Source organism: Triticum dicoccoides, chromosome 2A, assembly GCF_002162155.2.
Source record: "Triticum dicoccoides isolate Atlit2015 ecotype Zavitan chromosome 2A, WEW_v2.0, whole genome shotgun sequence".
Classification (NCBI taxonomy): Eukaryota; Viridiplantae; Streptophyta; class Magnoliopsida; order Poales; family Poaceae; genus Triticum; species Triticum dicoccoides.
Genome location: NC_041382.1, coordinates 385,066,009 through 385,086,887, shown reverse-complemented (window position 1 = coordinate 385,086,887; position 20,879 = coordinate 385,066,009). Strand labels below are relative to the sequence as shown.

The 20,879-nt window shown below is 43.4% G+C and overlaps 1 pseudogene; it reads left to right on the top strand.

Annotated features, from left to right (window-relative positions):
- LOC119357861 overlaps nt 1–8,415 on the top strand; it is a 64,641-nt pseudogene extending 56,226 nt beyond the window's left edge.
- The last annotated feature ends 12,464 nt before the right edge of the window (nt 8,416–20,879 follow it).

Below are 20,879 nucleotides of genomic sequence, written 5' to 3'. Positions count from 1 at the left end.
TGCGTCTCCTCCCCTTCCACCCAATCTCCCCATCGCCCCTTTGCCATGGCCGACTCCGGCTCCGAAGAGATCGACTTGGTGGGGCTCGTTGCTAGTGACTCGTCAAGCTCGTCCGACATGGACGAGAAGGAGCTCGCGCTCCGCATTGTGTTCTGGCGCCCGGGTCCATCTGCAAGAATCAGAGCATAATGCGGAGTGCGGGCTGCTCCTCGACAGTGTCTTCAACTTCCTATGCCGGTAGCTCGTCCTATGTGGCGACCCGATGCCACCCTGCCCGCTCTTTGTCGTCCATGGCGAGGCGACATCACGAGCAGTGGCGTCTGACACCGCCAGCACCTGCCCAAGCTGCCGGGAGCCGCTAGGTGTTGGTGCCTGATGACCCACAAGTATAGGGGATCAATCATAGTCCTTTCGGTAAGTAATAGTGTCGAACCCAATAAGGAGCAGAAGGAAATGACAAGCAGTTTTCAGCAAGGTATTGTCTGCAAGCACTGAATTTATTGGTAACAAATAGTTTGGTAGCAAGGTAATTTGTAATGAGTAACAACTAGCAATTGTAACAAAGTTGCAGCAAGGTAGCCCAATCCCTTTTGCAGCAAAGGACATGACAGAACGGTCTCTTATAATAAGCAAAGAGTTCTTGAGGACACACATAAATTTCATCTAGTCACTTTCATCATGTTTGTTTGATTTGTGTTCTCTACTTTTATAATTTGATATGTGGGTGGACCGCTGCTTGGATGTTGTTCTTACTTGAACAAGCCTCTCACTTATGATTACCCCTTCTCGCAAGCATCCACAACTATGAAAAATGAATTAAGATAAATCTAACCATAACATGAAACATATGGATCCAAATCATCCCCTTATGAAATAGCGCATAAACTGGGTTTAAGCTTCTATCACTCTAGCAACCCATCATCTAATAACTACACCACAAAGCCTTCCCTTAGGCCCAAAGATAGTGAAATCACTACTGCAGGATGGTCCAAACGCGACAGTACAATCAGAGACCCTTCAACGAAACTGTGTGTGATGTATTAATCGCAAACGGTGATGTAAGAAAACCGTCAAAAATGAAACGAACTGTTTGCGATGACGCGTACATCAAACATGATTAAAATCAGAGCTGCGTGTGTGATGTGTGGCATGCGATTAATCCATATGAATTGTTTGTGATGAGCCAGAACAACAGAAATGATCAGCCAGATGAGGTTGTGTGTGATATACGACATACAGTCCACTGGGATGAACTGTCTGTGATTACGCAACACAACAGAAACGGTCAGCCAGATCAATGTGTGTGCGATGGAGGGCATACAGTTCACTCGGATGAACTATTTCCGATGAACGAAGACAACAAAAATAGTTCAATAGAACAAGATGTGTGTGATACGCGGCAAATGGGTCCATAATCAGAAATGTGTGCGAAGACCGATAATAACACAGATAGTTGTTGCTAATAAGCCGTGTGATTTGCTCTGTCTATAGAAGAACAACACATATATAACTAAAATAAACATCCGATTACATAATGACTGTACAAATCATTCACACACACCTCAATAAACAATTGCATGCATTCTAAACTAGGAGAAACAATCATCTAGTCATCTACTTCTTGTGACGCTCCACCACTCCTCTGTGGCTCGATCCCTCGTCAGGGGCAGGATGAAGACACTTCTTCATGTCAATGACCCGCTTGTACATCTCATAGCTTGTGTATGCGTCCTTGGCCGCATACTTGACATGTTCTTCATCTAGTCTCTGATCCCAGGCACTGTGCCAGGCGTTCTTGTCCTTCTTGCTCTCATATGTCATCTTCATGTAGTAGGGGTCGATGATGGCCGAGGCGAGGTCAACCAGGGAGTTCTGTTTGTTCTTGGTACCGCCCCATACCTTGTAGTGGTCACGGATGTTAACAAGGTTCTGGCAGGCCAAGCCCGAAACCTCGAGCGCTTTTTGATCATTGGTGGTGTCCACCGTAGTGAAACTGTAGTCGGGGCTGTTGATAAACCTGGCGAAACACTCGCAAGGCCTTGTGGCCATGTGGTAGTGGTAGTTGAGGACATCAACTCACACACACAACTGGGCAACGGCAACCTTTTGATCATGCACGACACACTCGCTTGTGAACTCGAGGTCAAAGCTGACTGCTTGGTACTTGTCCTTGGCAAGCAATTGCTCCATAGTTTGGATGGAGCTCTCCACCGAGACCGGCTCATTTTTCTACACCACCGAGAGGTCCTTCCCCCTCATGTGGGTGTCCACTACGTGATGCATGGTGAACTGCCCCCCGTTGTCATTGTCGGCCGTTAGGAGCGCCATTGGAACCGTTGGATATCCTCTCTATATGTGTCGTCATGGGTGTGATTATTGTGTCATGTGGCGCGAGAGATGAAGGTAAATGGTCATAGGAATAAGTGGGGGCCAGCGACCTGGATTATCGGCATGTCCGCATGGCAGTTTTTGCAGCAACTAACTACATCGTGGTGCCGCGCCCAGCGCAACCACATGCATAATGGCAGAACAAACGTACGTGATCATGCACCGGCCCCAAACACTGGCAGCATGCGTGGAGGGACGCATGCAGAGTGCACGAAGGGATGCAAGAGCAGAGTGCGTCGCGACCGCCTCAACCACGAGCAACCACACGCACAGAGCAGTTGAACACGCAGGAAATGGTCGTCTACAAGCCGGCCAACAGTTGCGAGCCGGCGGCATGATGTGAAACTACATCGCGGTCCACATCACACGACGGTCGAACAATCATTCGCGGCATTGCGTAGAGAGTGGCCGTGTGCTACTAGCTCCGTCTTGGTCTATTAGTCCCCTTTATATTCTGTGCCATATTTTGACCTTAAAGTTAACTAACAAAATGTTCATGCATGTTATAAAAATAATATAATTGGACACTATGTTCAAATTCGAATCCAACAATATAATCTTTGGCGACATGCATTCGTATTTTATTAGTTAAATCTCTAGTCAAAATTTGGCACAAAAATACAAAGAGGACTTATAAACTAGGACGGAGGTAGTAGGTAATTAAATTGCAAATATTTTTTATTAATCGTATGTGTACATGTCGTTTCGTCCTCCTCTCGCACGTCTTGTCACCCCGCTGCCGCAGACGGCTTCGAGCTCAACTTGAGCAGCGCACAGGCGTTCTTTTGGCCAAACGGTGGCTCAAAGTGGCGCCAATGAATCATCGGTGAGCCCGTTCCCGCGCAACCGCGCAGTTTCCCGCACATAGCCGCGCAAGCTTCCCTCCCGACTCGGTGAAATCCGCCAAAATCCCAATGCTTACCAGCCTTCTATATAAACCCTCACGGCCGGTGAGTCCCGCATCACATTTTCCCCTCGCTCCCTGTGGTTTATCTCGTCTGCTTCTCCCACAATCGCCAATGGCACCGGACCTTCGTCGTCGCTCAGCCACTTCGCCATCATCAAAGGACAACTCCAGCTGGGAGGATACACGACGGTGGTGGTGCAGTCCTGATATGTCTCCACCGTATGTATAATTTTTGATTGTTCAATGCTATTAAAGTATCAATCTTGGATGTTTTATACTCATTTACTAGCAACTTCCTTGGAAAGTGTTGGTATGGAAGGCACCCATGGATACGGCTAGCCATGGATTGTGAAAGAATGGTGGAAAAAGGAATAAAATTTATTTTAATTTTGGGAACCGCCTACGATTTACCTAGCATGGAAGATATTGGGAATTCTCGGTCATTTTTGTTGACAGGAAAAGCATGCCTCTAAAAACAATTTTTATCTTTCAGTTTAAGCTTTGAGCTCTTGAACCTCTACAAATCTCTGCTTCCCTCTACGAAGGGCCTATCAATTACTTTTACGCATTTTTTATTTTTATTGAGTCTCCATCTTCTCTTATAAAGCACCAACTAGGGAACACTATTATCATACTTGAGCATTGGATCTAGCTAATATTCGAGTATGTTTCATGAATGGATCAATGACTGAGCATAATGGGATAGGGATAGCGTTCTCTAGCGTTGATATTTTGAAATACATGGTTGCTTGTTGATATGCTTGAGTATTGAGGTCGTCATGTCAAATTATAGACTATTTCTTTGAATCATCTAAAGTCCAAATGTCCATGCACTAGTACGCATCAGTGCTATACAAACAGTTTTTAACCCCTTTCCGCGACGGCATTTGGAATCGCTACCAAGTGAGTGTGGGAGATAGGGGATCCTTCCCATCACGACCCAGAAATTGTTGGGGATAGGACCTCCTGGGACAGAGGCTAGGGCCATGTGCGATCGGGCGAGGCATCGAAACCCAATCATTTCCGTAGGTATGTACATCCCACACGGTAATCCGATCAAATCATTTTCGCAGGTATGTACATCCCACACGGTGAATCCCAGAAAATCATTTCCGTAGGTATGTACATCCCACACGGTGAATCCAAGGAACACGTTTCCGTTCTTATGTACATCCCACATACTCAATCCAGGGAAAACGTTTCCGTTCGTATGTACATCCCACACAGTTTTATGTATACGCTCGTGTGTGAAAGGTGTAACTATCACACATGCTCAGCCTTGGTTAAGTGTTTGCTTCCATTAACTACATCACACGTGATTTGATGTAGAAAACTGTGTGGCATTGGGCTATCCATCACAAGCGCTTTTACTGCAGAACCGTTTGCAAAGTTCCATGACCGTTTGTTCTCTTTTTATTTTTGCCTGTAATTTATTATTCGAATTGGAATTTTTGAAATATGAAACGTGCAATTCAAATTCTCAGCACAATGGTTCAACAACGAATCCATAAATAAAATTGCCAGTACAATATGTTCAGTAATTACAGGATTAACTATGATGAACCACAGTATTTAAAGGCAGTAAAGGTGAAGAGACAAGTGTAAATCATTTTGACTGCCGATGGTGTCGAAGAAGCGGAATGCCCATAATGTGCCTTCCTGCATGCCATAGGCACGAACCACTTTTGTCCAACCCCTTGTGACAATCGCCCACCCATCCTTCACTGCCTTCAGGAAGACTTCTAGATCATTATCATGGTAGCATGAATTATATACTTTAACCTTAGTTGCCTCCACTCCGGTCATGTAGTTTGCAAGGTAATCATCAGTAAATAGCTTCAGAAACCACTGAAAAGAGAAAAATATCAGATACTGAGGTCTAATAGAGTAACTTGTTGTGTGCAGGGGGAAAAGGCAACACATTACTTACCATCCTAAAGTTCATTGTTATCTTCGACAAAGTGTAAATAAAGAGCTAAATTCCAATCACCCATTTCTTTTGCTTAACAATATTTCTTAGTTTCCTCACTTGACGCTTGTTCATGAATATCTCATTGCCCCATACGCAAAAGGGATCGAAGCGTGGATCTACCGCTCATATATGTACCTACAAGCAACCAGTAAATGTTAGAAGATAAACTGAGATTGCACAAATGATGTAAAATACAACTACCTATGTTCCTAAGTACAAGTATTTTTTTGAGATTTCCATATGAACTACATACAGATGTATATAGAATTATAGATATAGTTTAGATTAGAATCTACATTCACTCATTTCGCTCCTTATGTAGTCTATATTGGAATCTCTAAAAATACTTATATTTAGGAATAGATGGTGTATAAGATATGGGATGCAGCTAACCTCGACGGCAAACAACAATATCGCCCATTTTAGTCCTGTGTAAATACATGGAAAGCCAATGTTAACTACAACAGGGTTAACATCCACCAAAAATTGCAAATGGTAATAAAACGGTAGCATCTGTAGTGATATCTTCATTTCAAAAGAGTAGCATGGTAGCAAAGGGACGGATTAAAAAATGGATACAACTGTTAATTGCAACAGGCTTAACAACATCCTAATTCATGTTTTGTAATTTTGTAGCCCTTGAAATACAACTCTCTAAAAATGGATACAACTGTTAATTGCAACATGCTTAATGGCCATTGAAACCAGTACTGATAAAAATGCAATTGGCATAGTTAAACATCACAGGGCAGGTGCTGCCAGAGCAGATAATGGCCCAGTTGTCTATAAAAAAGGTAGGGAAAAAAGGTAAAATGTGTTAGGCATGTTTACTACAACATGCTTAATACATTGACCGTACAAAACATAGCCATTAATTGCAATTGGTATTGGTAAGATTGAACTGGTGGGTACATACTTGGTAAGTCCTGAGAAGTAGTTGTTGGGGCACTTCATCTTGGCCAGAGCCCGCCCAAAGTCAGCGGCGGCGGAGGTGAGCTGTTCCTCTGGGTCAAAGCATGGATCAGTGTCACTGACATGTGTACCTACAGGCAACCAGTAAATGGTAGAAGTTAAACTGCAATTGCACAAATGATGTGAAATCCTGTAAGACATGGGATGCAGCTAACCTCGACGGCAAACAACAACATCAGCTGTTATGACCCTGCGTAAGTACATGGACAAGCATGTTAAGTACAACAGGGTTAGCATCCACCAAAAATAGCAAATGGGCAACATCTCAAGTATATCTTCATTGCGGAGAGTAGCATGGTAGCAAATGGACAGATTAAAAAATGGATACAACTGTTAATTGCAAAGGCTTAACAACATCCTAAGTCATGGTTTGTAAGTTTGTAGCCATTGAAATACAATTGTTTAAAAATTGATTCAACTATTAATTCCAATAGGTTTAATAGACATTGAAACCGGTACTGATGAAAATGCAATTGGCATAGTTAAACACCACAAGGCAGGTGCTGCCAGAGCAGAGAATGTCCCAGATGTCTATAAAAAGGTAGGGAAAGTAGCAAAAACATGTTAGGCATGTTTACTAGAACATGCTTAATACATCGACCGTACAGAACATAGCCATTAATTGCAATTGGTATTGGTAAGATTGAACTGGTGAGTACATACTTGGTAAGTCCTGAGAGGTAGTTGCTGGGGCACTTCATCTTGGCCAGAGCTCGCCCAAAGTCAGCGACGACGGAGGCGAGCTATTCCTCCGGGTCGAAGCATGGATCAGTGCCACTGACATGTGTACCTACAGGCAACCAGTAAATGGTAGAAGTTAAACTACAATTGCACAAATTATGTCAAATACTGTAAGACATGGGATGCAGCTCACCTCGACGGCAAACAGAAGCATCGGCCGTTATGACCCCGCGTAAGTACATGGACATGCATGTTAAGTACAATAGGGTTAGCATCCACTAAAAATAGCAAGTGGGCATCATCTCTAGTGATATCTTGAGTCGCGTATTGTAAGTTTGTTGCTGGTATTGGTGAAATTGAGCTGGACATGGTAATATTTGAACATCACATAGTGTGTAGTACTGAAATAAACAAGGCACGAACATGCTTAATACATCAACCATACAAATCATAGCCGTTGCAAGTGGTATTGGTAAGATTTAGCTGGTCAGATCTTACCTGTTAAGTCCTGGGGGGTAGTCACTGGGGGACATCATCTGGGCCAGAGCCTGCACCATGTCGGCGGCGACAGCAGAGGAGAGGTGTTCCTCCGGGTCAACACGCACAACGGCCATCATGCCATGGATCGCCATAAGCTCCTGACGGGGGGATTTGGAGGCATAAGGATGTTTCGCAAGCGCCATTTAAGTAATGAGGCCGGGGACGTGATAGAGATCTGTGGGTTACCTGACTAGATCCGAGCAGAACGTAGATGTGGTTGAAGCTGTGGTTGCGGCGGCGGCGGTTTGAGATGCCGGTAGGGGCCGGGGAGGCATGAGGGATGGGGGGATACTGAGGGGAGAGGGATGTGGTTGGAGGAATAAATTCTAAAATCGCGCGCATAATGAAAATTTCGGTGCAAAACTTGAAACTTGGGCGGGGGAAACACACAACCCGGACGAAGCGCATAAAATACTCGTGTGCAAGAAAAAAGAAAGTTGGAAGATCCCATCTCCAAAAAAATGTACACGTGTACTTGATTTTTTTCGGTCAATGGTACGCCTGGTTTATTAGGAAACATCGCACAGTAGCTGACTTATGGGTCATTAACGCAAAAAATGCAGACGGGTATGACATAGAAACCATGTGTTTTGTGATCTTCTAATGATTAACACAAAAAATGCACATGGGCACACATGCTAATCAACGCTCAAAGCCCTCAAAGGATGCTCTTACCGACATTGTACGTTCATACTACAAACTTAAAGTACTACTGGTAATATGCTCTAATACTACAAACTTAAACTACTTCTCACATGCTGCCATCAGGGCATGCTGGCCAGACGCCGGCGTTCTCCTTCCCGGCCTTGTAGGCGGCAACCCACCGTGCTTCGATCTCTGCCAAGCTCTCCTCACCATGGCGTGTGGCCTCTTTTTTCTTGCGGCGGCAGAACTCTCTTTTCTTGACTGCTTTCTGCCTTTTCCGTTCCTTCTGTGCAGCTTTGGCTGGCTCTAGATCCACCACCCATTCGGCCATGGCAGCCTCAAAGTCCGCATGTAACTGTCTGGCCACCGGTGGTGATGAACCGGCGCGGTGAGATGCCATCGCTTCCTTACCACGTGTGCGATCGCGGGCGGCAGGATGCCATCGCTTCCTTACCAGTTACTGTGCACCATGGTGCCATGGACGACACCTGGAGAGAGCTCTGGGACGGAGGCGCCGCGCAACCTACAATGCAGTGGTATTCAAGAGCTCAACGGCAAAAGACAACAGAAATTCGGCTTCCCTTACAATTTTGCTCGTTCATTATCTCACACGGTTCATCTCCGTCGCTTCCGGAAACAGTGTGTGCTGAGCCTATTGTGTGTTGCGTTATGATTGGCCGGAACCCCAGCCACGCGGATCGCGCGTGTGCACTGTAGGATGGGCCATGATCGAATGACAATCCACGTCCCTCATATCACACCCGTGCACCTGTAGCTGGATTGGATTTATATACGCTAAATGCCTAGAAAATGCACATAATCCCCTAAATATGGTAAATGAGCCCGCAGAAATGCCAAATTTGAACACGATGATTTGCAGGGTGTATGTTCGTCGTAGAAAACAACTCCAGGGCAAAGAACGAAGAAAATTTGAATTCCCCTTCAATTGGGGATTTCCCTCTGAAAAGCATGGAACTTCCTCGGTGATGGTTCGATTTATGAAGGGCGTGCATGACGACATAAGCCAAACCTTCTCAAATTTTTGCCAGGGCATGGTGAGGTCATACCATGGCACCATGCCAGGCATCCTATTTTTTAAGCATTTATTTCATTTTTTATATAGTTGAAAACCCAACAAACAAACATTTGTGGTTGACTATTGCCACACATTTCATCAAAATATCTGTCCATTCCTTGTAAAAGGCATGCAAATTTACTAAATGGCACGAACATGGTTTTCTAGGCCGTTCTTGTGGACCCTTTCATGCATCGATTGTTTGAACTTGCATTATGCGCATTAATGCCTAGGAAATGCACATAATCCCCTAAATATGGCAAATGAACCCGGGAAAGTGCCAAATTTAAACATGGTGATTTGCAGGTTGTATGTTCATCGTAGAAAAAAACTCATGGACAAAGGACAAAGGATAAAGGAAATTTGGCCCCCCCTTCAATCTTGGTGATTTCCCCCTCGAAACCATGAAACTTCCTCGGTGATGGTTCGACTTATGAAAGGCGCGCATCACAACATAAGGAAAACATTCTCCAAATTTTACCAGGGCATGGTGAGGCCATACCATGGCACCACGTCAGGTGTCATGTTTTCCAACCATGTGTTTCATTTTTTGTATAGTTGTTAACCGAGTAAATGACGCGTTTATGGTAGACTATTGCCACACATTTCCTTGAAATATCTGCCATTCCTCGTAAAAGGCATCTGAATGTACTAAATAACACGAGCATGGTTTTCCAGACCGTTCTTGTGCACCTTTTCATGCAGCGATTGTTCGAATTTGAATTATGTCCATTAATGCCTGGAAAATGCACATAATCCCCTAAATATGGTAAATGAGCCCGGGAAAATGTCAAATTTGAACACGTTGCATTTGAGGCGGTATGTTGATCGTTGGAAAAAAACTGAATGACAAACTAGGACGGAAATTTGGATTCCCCTTCAACCTTGGGGATTTCCCTCTCGAAAGCATGGAACTTCCTTGGTATTGGTTCGATTTATGAAGGGCGTGCATGACGACATAAACTAAACCTTCTCAAATTTTTACCAGGGCATGGTGAGGTCATACAATGGCACCATGCCAGGCATCATGTTTTTAAGCATTTATTTCATTTTTTCTATAGTTGAAAACCCAACAAACAAACATTTGTGGTTGACTATTGCCACACATTTCATCGAAATATCTGTCCATTATTCCTTGTAAAAGGTAAGAGAATTTATTAAATGGCACGAGCATGGTTTTCCAGGCTGTTCTTGTGGACCCTTTCATGCATCGATTGTTTGAACTTGAATTATGTGCATTAATGCCTAGGAAATGCACACAATCTCCTAAATATGGCAAATGAACCCGGGAAAATGTCAATTTTGAACACGTTGCATTTGAGGCAGTATGTTGATTGTTAGAAAAAACTGAATCACAAACTAGGACGGAAATTTTGATTCCCCTTCATTCTTGGGGATTTCCCTCTCGAAATTATGGAACTTCCTCGGTGATGGTTCGATTTATGAAGGGCGTGCATGACGACATAAGCCAAACCTTCTCAAATTTTTACCAGGGCATGGTGAGGTCATACGATGGCACCATGCCAGGCATCATGTTTTTTAAGCATTTATTTCATTTTTTCTATAGTTGAAAACCCAACAAAGAAACATTTGTGGTTGACTATTGCCACACATTTCATCGAAATATCTGTCCATTATTCCTTGTAAAAGGCATGATAATTTACTAAATGGCACGAGCATGGTTTTCCAGGCTGTTCTTGTGGACCCTTTCATGCACCGATTGTTTGAACTTGAATTATGTGCATTAATGCATAGGAAATGCACATAATCCCCTAAATATGGCAAATGAACCCAGAAAAGTGCCAAATTTGAACGTGGTGATTTGCAGGTTGTGTGTTCATCATAGAAAAAAACTCGTGGACAAAGGACAAAGGAAATTTGGATCCCCCTTCAATCTTGGTAATTTCCCCCTCGAAACCATGAAACCTTCCTCGGTGATGGTTCATTTTATGAAAGGCGTGCATGACAACATATTTACCAGGGCATGGTGAGGTCATACCATGGCACCACACCAGGCGTCATGTTTTCCAAGCATGTATTTCATTTTTGTATAGTTGTTAACCCAGTAAACGATGTGTTTATGGTTGACTATTGCCACACATTTCCTTGAAATATCTTCCCATTCCTTGTAAAAGGCATGAGAATGTACTAAATAGCACGAGCATGGTTTTCCAGACTGTTCTTGTGTACCTTTTCATGCACCGATTGTTCGAATTTGAATTATTTGTATAATTAATACCTAGAAAATGCACATAATCCCCTAAATATGGTAAATGAGTTCGGAAAAATGTCAAATTTGAACACGTTGCATTTGAGGCGGTATGTTGGTCATTGGGAAAAAACTGAATGACAAACCAGGGCGGAAATTTGGATCCCCCTTCAATCTTGGGGAGTTCCCTCTCGAAAGCATTGAACTTCCTCGGTGATGGTTCGATGTATGAAGGGTGTGCATGATGACATAAATCAAACCTTCTCAGCTTTTAACCAGGGCACGGTGAGGCCATACCATGGCACCATGCCAGCCGTCATGTTTTTCAAGCACATATTTCATTGTTCTATAGTTGATAACCAAGTAAATGACGGGTTTGTGGTTGAATTTTGCCACACATTCCATTGAAATCTTTGCCCATTCCTTATAAAAGGCTTGAGAAATTACTAAATACCACGAGTATGGTTTTTCCAGACCGTTCTTGTGCACCCTTTCATGCACCGATTATTTGAATTTGAATTACGTGCATTAATACCTACAAAATGCACATAATCCCCTTAATATTGTAAATGAACCCGGAAAAGTGTCAAATTTGAACATAGGGATTAGCAGGGTTTATGTTCATCGTAGAAAAAAACTCATTGATGAAGGACAAAAGAAATTTGGATTCCCCTTCGATCTCCGTGATTTACTCTTGCACAAGATTCATCTCCGTCGCCTCTGCGAACCGTGTGTGTTCACTCACACATGCAAAAGGAAAAAAAAAACCTCCCCACTTCATCCCCACTCACTCGCCGCAGACTCCTCCGTAGCTCTGCACCCTAAGCTCGACGATTGTTGGCGGCGGGCGTAGGTCGCGCTCCAAACGGCACCGGATTTTGCCCCTACCACTTTCTGCCGCCTATCTACACCTACATTCTAGACTCTGGTCGACTGGGGTTTTCTGCGGGATTGGGCCGGGGATTTTTCTCATGGAGAAGGTAATCAACTTAATTAGCAAAATATTCAGTCATCTCTTATCGCAGTCCGTATGTCGTTGTTAATCAACCGGCGGAAATCGCCATGGAATCAGTTTTGTTCTAGCTGATTCGTGGGTGTTCATGCATGTGTCCACAGTGCAAGCACAAATCAGGCAACTGTGGTCATGGCCAGTCGGAAACGAAGTTCTATCTCATCATTCTGGATGACCTCAGGGAGTGCTCGGTATGTTCAATCTGAACCTACCATGGTTGGCATGGCCTAAATTTGTGAACATGTACGTACTGTCTGTTGCTACATTATCTATATATTTGCATCAAATCTTTATTACTTATCTATTTTTAATTCTATATTTTTGTACTTTTCTTTCATCTATATATATGGATCTGTTCTATCAGTTACTCCCATATTTGCATCTTGCTCTGTTATTTCAATATATCTAATTTACGATCTTAATTTTTATTTCAAGCAGTACATCCCTTGCTTTGCAAGAACATGAGTAGAAGGAAATCTTGGGCTTTACTTTGCTGATGACTCCCAGGATGTCATATTGATAACGCAACATGGATTTACAATGACGGTTAGCATAAAACTTTATAAAGATGGTCACTCCTATTTTAATGCAGACCTTTGGAGAAAAATGTCTTATGAACTGAAAGTTGGCAATAAAATTCTAGTGCATGCACCATAGCCTGGTCTAATTAACATGGATGTTTAATTCCCCAACATCATCAGCCGATCAAAGTCTGATCGAGGTTAGTGTCCTTTCAACTTTCTCCATGCTGTCATATTACTATTTAAGCAACCAATTGATCACTATTTAAACAACCAATTGTGATATCATATTCTGACTCCATTCCTAGGCAGTAACAAATTATATTTACCAATTTATGCGCACTATATATTCTTCTGCCATGTTCTGAATAAATAATACCTTTCCACCTTTTAAGCAGGATATGTTGGATGCATAGTGAACAATCTATATGTTACTAAGCGTACCAAATTTCACTGGAAGGACTTGAAGCATGTCATAAACTTTGTTGATAATCTGACAGAGATAGCACAGTGTATGAACGCTGGATTTTGGATGGGATTAATTAGACCTATGGTGCACACACTGAACAAGACCAATAGTGTGCACGAAATGCTGGTAAAAAGTCTTATTTTAATGTTGATGCTCATAAACTATATATATGTTCAACAATATGTTACAATTATTTTTTATTCTACATGTCAACAGAAATTGCCCCCTGTAGCAGTTCCTGGATCGATTTCCCGGCGTGGTCGAATTACAGTTGTGCCTGCTAATAATGCCAAAGTGATTGCAAGGTACTGCATTTCCCGCAGAAATGGAACCATTCAAATTAACAAGTTCTCGCTTTTCGTGGCAATGCATCCATATAGGAAAATTGGAGACACTGTTCTACTCATGCTCTACCAAGGCACAGGAGGGCTCTTCCTTTTCATTGACGAGATGCCGAGTCACCGTGATCAAGCTGCTTCCAGTGGATAGTTGTGGTTGTTGGCCCTCGGCCTCTTAAAAATGTGCTAGCTGTTACTATATATGTTAAGTATGTAGATATGGACCATATGGTTGTTGGCCCTTAGCCTCTTAAAATGTGATAGTTGTTACTATGTTAAGTATGTAGATATGGACCATATGGTTGTCAAAACCGTGTTATGAAGATCCTCCTTGTGTCGAATAGTGTAAACACTATATATATGTTACTCAAATACTGTTACCCAAGTTCATAAATTTTCATGGAAAGTTTTAGTATCGTACACAGTTTATTGACATTAAGCGTGTGCTCGATGTCCAGAAGGAATTTTCATATTAACTGTCCATATTGCAAATTCACACACATGTTAACATAAGGAAACATATGTGTAACATACTAATCATCGCACACGAGTACTCGCAGACGCACCGTGTGTGATACTCCGCCACCGCAAGCAACTAGTTTGCATTTTCAAAGTTTTTTGTACACACAGAATCACACACGAAGTAACTGCATTAACCGTCTGTGTTGTAATTTCTGATCGCAAACAGTTCATCTGAGTCGGCTATTTGCCACGTATCACACACATCTTGTTTACACAACTCGTTTGTGTTCTTTTAGCTCAGCGCAAACAGTTCATCCATGTGAACTGTATGCCGCATATCACACACATCTTGTTAAGTTGAACCATTTCTGTTGTGTCCCCTAATCGAAAACAGTTCGTCTGAGTTAACCGTATGCCGTATATCGCACACACATTGATATGGCTGCCCATTTCTGTTGTTCTACCTCATCGCAAATAGTTCGAATGGATTAACCGTGTGTCATGCATCGCACACACATTGTTATGGCTGCCCGTTTCTGTTGATCTGCATCATCGCAGACAGTTTGAATAGATTAACCGCGTGTCCTGCATCGCACACGCAACTAAAATCTGAACCGTGTTTGATGGCTTTGCCATTGCAAATGTTTTGCACCTTTTTGACGGTTTTTTACACCATTGTTTGCGATTATTGCATCGTGCACAGTTTCAGCAAAGGGTCTCTGATCGTAGTTAGCAGTATCCTGTAGTAGTGATGCTACAAAAGAAAATAATATGTGATGAATATGATGGGTAGCATTCCACATCAAAAATTCTGTTTTTATCATTTACCTACTCGAGGACAAGCAGGAATTAAGCTTGGGGATGTTGATACGTCTCCAACGTATCTATAATTTTTGATTGTTCCATGCTATTAAAGTATCAATCTTGAATGTTTTATACTCATTTACTAGCAGCTTTATATCATTTTTGGGACTAACCTATTGACATAGTGCACAGTGCTAGTTGTTGTTTTCTGCTTGTTTTTTACTTTGCAGAATATCAATACCAAATGAAGTCCAAATGCCATGAAACTTTTTGGAGATTTTTTTTGGATAGAAGACACCCAGGGAGCCAAAGGAGCACACAGGAGGAGGCCAGTGGGGCCCACTAGGCACCAAGGCGTGCCAGGAGGCCCAAGCGCCCTGGTGGGTAGTGGAGCCCATAGGAAGCTTCTCCATCGACCTCCACCTCTATAAATACTCTAAAATCCCCCAAACCCTAGGGGAGTTAACAAAATACTTTTCCAGTCGCCGCAAGTTCCAAAACCACGAGATCCAATCTAGAGGCCTTTTCCGACACTTTGCCGGAGGGGGCAATGATCACAGCTTCGTTCTTCACCATCCTTGTTGCCCCTCCGATGCGTGAGTAGTTTACCATAGACCTATGGGTCTGTAGGTAGTAGCAAGATGACTTCTTCTCTATTTTTGATCTTCGATACAATGTTCTCCTCGATGTTCTTGGAGATCTATTTGATGTAATGAATTTTTGCGGTGTGTTTGTTGGGATCCGATGAATTTTGAGTTTATGATTAGATCCATCCATGAATATTATTTCAGTCTTTGTTGAACTCTTTTATGCATGGTCTTTATAGCCTCGTATTTCTTCTCCGAAAGTTTGGTTTGGTTTGGCCAACTAGATTGATTTTTCTTGCCATGGGAAGAGGTGCTTTGTGATGGGTTCGATCTTGCGGTGCTCAACCTCAGTGACAGAAAGAGACATGACAGACATGTACCGTTTCTATTAAGGATAACAAGATGTGGTCTATTCCTACATGAATAGATCTTTTCTACATCATGTCATCATTCTTATTGCATTACTCCATTTTTCAATGAACTTAATACACTAGATGCATGCTGGATAGCGGTCGATGTGTGGAGTAATAGTAGTAGATGCATGCATGAGTCGGTCTACTAATCTTGGATGTGATGCCTATATACATGATCATTGCCTTGGATATCGTCATAATTATTTGCTCTTTTGTCAATTGCCCAACAGTAATTTGTCTATCCATCGTATGCTATTTTCTTGAGATAAGCCTCTAGTGAAATCTACGGCCCCTGGGTCTATTTCCTATCATATTAAAACTAAGAATACCTTGCTGCACTTTTATATATTTATTATTTTATTTTGTGTTTTAGTTAGATCTATTTATCAAATATCATAGAACTTAATCTATCCCAATACTGAGGAGGGATTGACAACCCCTCAAACGCGTTGGGTTGCAAGTTTTTGTTGTTTGTGTGCAGGTGCTATTTACATAGTGTTGCTTGGTTCTCCTACTGGATTGATAACCTTGGTTTCATAACTGAGGGAAATACTTATACCGTTGATGTGCCACATCATCCCCTCCTCTTTGGGGAATTACCAATGCGGATACAATCAATCAAGTCCCTGACATAGTGTAGTGCGTGTGGCATCCCTGTTGGGTGTGCGCGCAACCCACCACATGCTCCGCCACCACTGCTCGTCGGCAGCTATTGCCGGCCGCTATTGCCGCCACCCTACCGTATGCCGCCGTGGCCGCCACACCACCATCGAAAGCCAGGGCCATTACCCGCTCCGCCACCATGGCCCGAAGGCCGGAGGTGGCTGTCGTGGCTGCCACCCCACTGTCAGCCACCGTGGCCATCACCCACTGTGCCACCGTTGCCCAAAGGCGGGAGGTGGAGGTTATGGCCGCCACTGCACCATTGACCGCCGAGGCGGCAAGCCCACCGTCGAACATAGGGGTCATCACCCGCTCTGCCACCACCGCCCGAAGGGGGAAGGTGGAGCCTTGCATGTGTGTCAATGACCTTGCACGCTATATCAAGTTCCTACGGAAGGAGGAGGAGCGCCTCGTCGAGCACACAAAGAGTCTTACCGCTACTATGGCCGTAGCACATGCCGCCGCAGAGGCATGGAATGAGGAGATCTATGAGGAGTCCCATCGCTTCGAGAGGGGTCATCTGGAGCGATAGAGGGCGTTTGAGGTGAGTGTCGCTAAAGGTGCAGCAGCGGCAGGCACCAGATTCTAGTTGTCCAGCTCGTCGGTAGGCTCCTCCTTCTATGCCTCTTACTGAGCACGCTCGGCAGAGGAGAGGCTACTGGAAGTAGTACAAAGCCCCTCCATAGTAGTAATATTTAGGGGCTATTTTGTTCAGTTCGTCTAACTATAGATGTGGTTGAACTATACAACATACTTAAAATTAGCTAGTATATATTGTTGAATAGCTATTTCAGTATGTGGTTGGCAACAATTGGGGAAAATTTTGGTCGATTCATCTGTCAAGTTGAACCGTTTGTATAAAGAACGACTGCTTAATCTATGAATGAAATCTATACTTAATGAATTTTAGTTGCAAAAATTAGATAGTGTTAGTGACTTTTAGCTGCAATTTTTAATAAATGGCAGTGTTACAAGTTGACAAAGGGCAATGTTACTAGATCGACAAATGTCAATCTTTCCAGTTTGACAAATGGTAATATACCCAATATGATAGATGCAAATTTTACCAAATTGTCTGTACGTGGTTGCACACGGGTCATCCGAAAAAATCGTTTGCGTTGAAGGGACCAAACTTTCTCTTGACTTAGTGGTGAAGGAACCATAGCTCTCGCTTTGCATAGCTTCCTCAATCTGAACTGTTTGTGATGAAGAGATGCACAAATCCCGCGCGGAAAATTTTCCCTTGGCTTACTGGGGAAAACCACAGCTCTCGCTTTGCATACGGGTGTTCTATCTAAAACGTTTACGATGAAGAGCTACACAAATCCCACTCGGCACATTTTCCCTTGGCTTACTGGGGAAGCTATCGGTTTGCATACGAGTGTTCTATCTAAAATGTTTGTGATGAGTGTTTTAAATTTAAAAAAAATTGACATTTAAAAAATGTCATTTGATAAGTCTGTACATTCAGAGAGAAAAATGCAAGTTTGTTCAAACGATATGTTTCATTCAGTCACACTGCGACTTTATATTTATACAATCGAGATACATTATTAAACCCAAAAAAACTAATTTCGATGGCGGCGGAGGCGGCGTGCCGCGCCGGTGTTGTCGTGCTCGCCCTCTAGGACGCCTTTGTTGAAGTCTTCAAGGCAGCACATAATGTTCTTCACTTGGAAATCAAACATCCCATCATTGTGCGATCGACGGATGGGGTGCGGGAGGATGGCAACTCACGACGCTGTGAGGTAGCGGTCGACGACGACGTCCCATGACACTTAGGGGGGCGCGCGCACGGACACGTGCATAGTGGGTGCAGGCAAACGCACGAGGATCGGTGCCACGGTGGGTGTAGGGGCATGCACGGGCACGAGCGCTGGCACTGGCATGTACACGAGCTCATGCGGGTCTGTGGGGACCTTGCTGACGCCCGCGGCTTCCAACTCTACATAGTTCTCAACGACCAGCTCGTCAATGCTACGGGGATGGTCGCTGGCGTGGGCGTGGGGGCAGAAACCACCTCGGCCAGCTCGTTCAGGGCCATGTCCATGAGGCCCCATTCCTCCTTATTTTCTATCTCGTCCTGCTCGGAGTCGAATTCACTAAACTCCAAGACTAGTGGTAGATGATCCTTCTACGCCATGGTGTTGGTGGAGGTCCAAGTAGGGGAATGGGAGGCGAACAATAAGGTCGCACGTCATAAACAGCGGCTCGGGCGCCATTAATGGAGAGGATGCATTGATACGTCTCCGTCGTATCTATAATTTTTGATTGTTTCATGCCAATATTATACAACTTTTACATACTTTCGGCAACTTCTTATATGATTTATTGGACTAACCTACTGATCCAGTGCCCAGTGCCAGTTCCTGTTTTCTGCATGTTTTTGTATCACAGAGTATCCATATCAAACGGAATCCAAATGTGATACAAATTTACGAAGAATTATTTTGGAATATATGTGGTTTTTGGGAGTTGGAATCACTGCAAACGGAGTCCCGTGGTGGGCACAACCCACCAGGATCCGACCCCTGAACCAGGCGTGTGGTGGTGGGTTGTGCCCACCTCGTACGTCGGTTGGAGCTCTACTTCGAGCGCAAGGAAGCTTATATCCGAAAAAATCGTATTAAAATCTCAACGCAATCGGAGTTACGGATCTTTGGGAATATAAGAAACGATTTTCGGCCAGATCTGGGAACGTGAAACAGAAGAGAACACGGAGGAAATCCAATCTCGGAGGGGCTCTCGCCCCTCTGCTGCCATGGAGACCAAGGACCAGAGGGGGAACTCTCCTCCCATCTAGGGGGAGGCCAAGGAAGAATAAGTAGGGGGCTCTCTCCCCCTCGCTTCCGGTGGCGCCAGAGTGCCACCGGGGCAATGATCGGGACGACGATCTACATCAACAATCTTGCTACTGTCAACACCAACTTTCTCCCCCTCCATGCAACGGTGTAACACATCTTTCCCCCACTGTAATCTCTACTTAAACATGGTGCTCAACTCCATATATTATTTCCCAATGATCCATGGTTATCCTATGATGTTTGAGTAGATCTGTTTTGTCCTATGGGTTAATTGTGATCTTGGTTGGTATGATTGTATATTTTATTTATGGTGCTGTCCTATGGTGCCCTCCGTCTCGCACAAACGTGAGGGTCTCTCGCTGTAGGGTGTTGCAATATGTTAATGGTTTGCTTATTGTCAGTGTTGCGGGGGTGACAGCAGCCTAAACGCGGATAGGTGGGTTATAGCGTATGGGAGTAAAGAGGACTTGATACTTAATGCTATGGTTGGGTTTCATGACCTTAATGATCTTCTGTGGTTGCGGATGCTTGCTATAGTTCCAATCATAAGTGCATATGATCCAAGTATAGAAAGTATGTTAGCTCACGCCTCTCCCTCATATAAAGTTGCAAGAATGATTACCGATACTTGTTATCGATTGCCTAGGGACAAATAACTTTCTTGTTGACACAAACCCTTTTACTAAACACCTAAATTTTATTATATTACAAAGTGCTTCTAGTTTTGTTCCTGCAAAGTAGTTCTAGCATCACTCCTACAAACTATTTTTCATACTTGTTCCCGGTAAAGCAAACGTTAAGTGTGCGTAGAGTAGTATCAGTGGTCGATAGAACTTGAGGGAATATTTGTTCTGCCTTTAGCTCCTCGTTGGGTTGGACACTCTTATTTGTTGAAGAAGGCTACAAACGATCCCCTATACTTGTGGGTTATCAAGACCTTTTTCTGGCGCCGTTGCTGGGGAGCAATAGCGTGGGGTGAATATTCGCGTGTGTGCTTGTTTGCTTTATCACTTAGTAGTATTTATTTTGTGCTCTTGTTTTCTATCTTTAGTTATGGATAGGAAACGCAAAATACCAAAAAAATAGTTGTACCTACTAAACCAATGGTTGAAGAACCACCCAAAATATATCATACTACTGAAGCTTTCTACTTGGATCATCTTCGATCCATTTGTGCTCATGCTGAAAACCCAACTAGCTTAGTTGAGGGAAAATCATTAGATGAGCATGCTTGTTTTGTGTGGCATCGTTTATCTGAAAAAGGGAAACTTTTACAGCATCAAATTAATACTATGCAATGCTATGCTTGGAATTTATGTGAAGTATATGATGTAACTTGTTGTTCTGAAGACTCTAAGAAACACCTTCCCTACCAATGTGAGTTTATTGATAATGGAATCGTATCTTCTTATGCAAA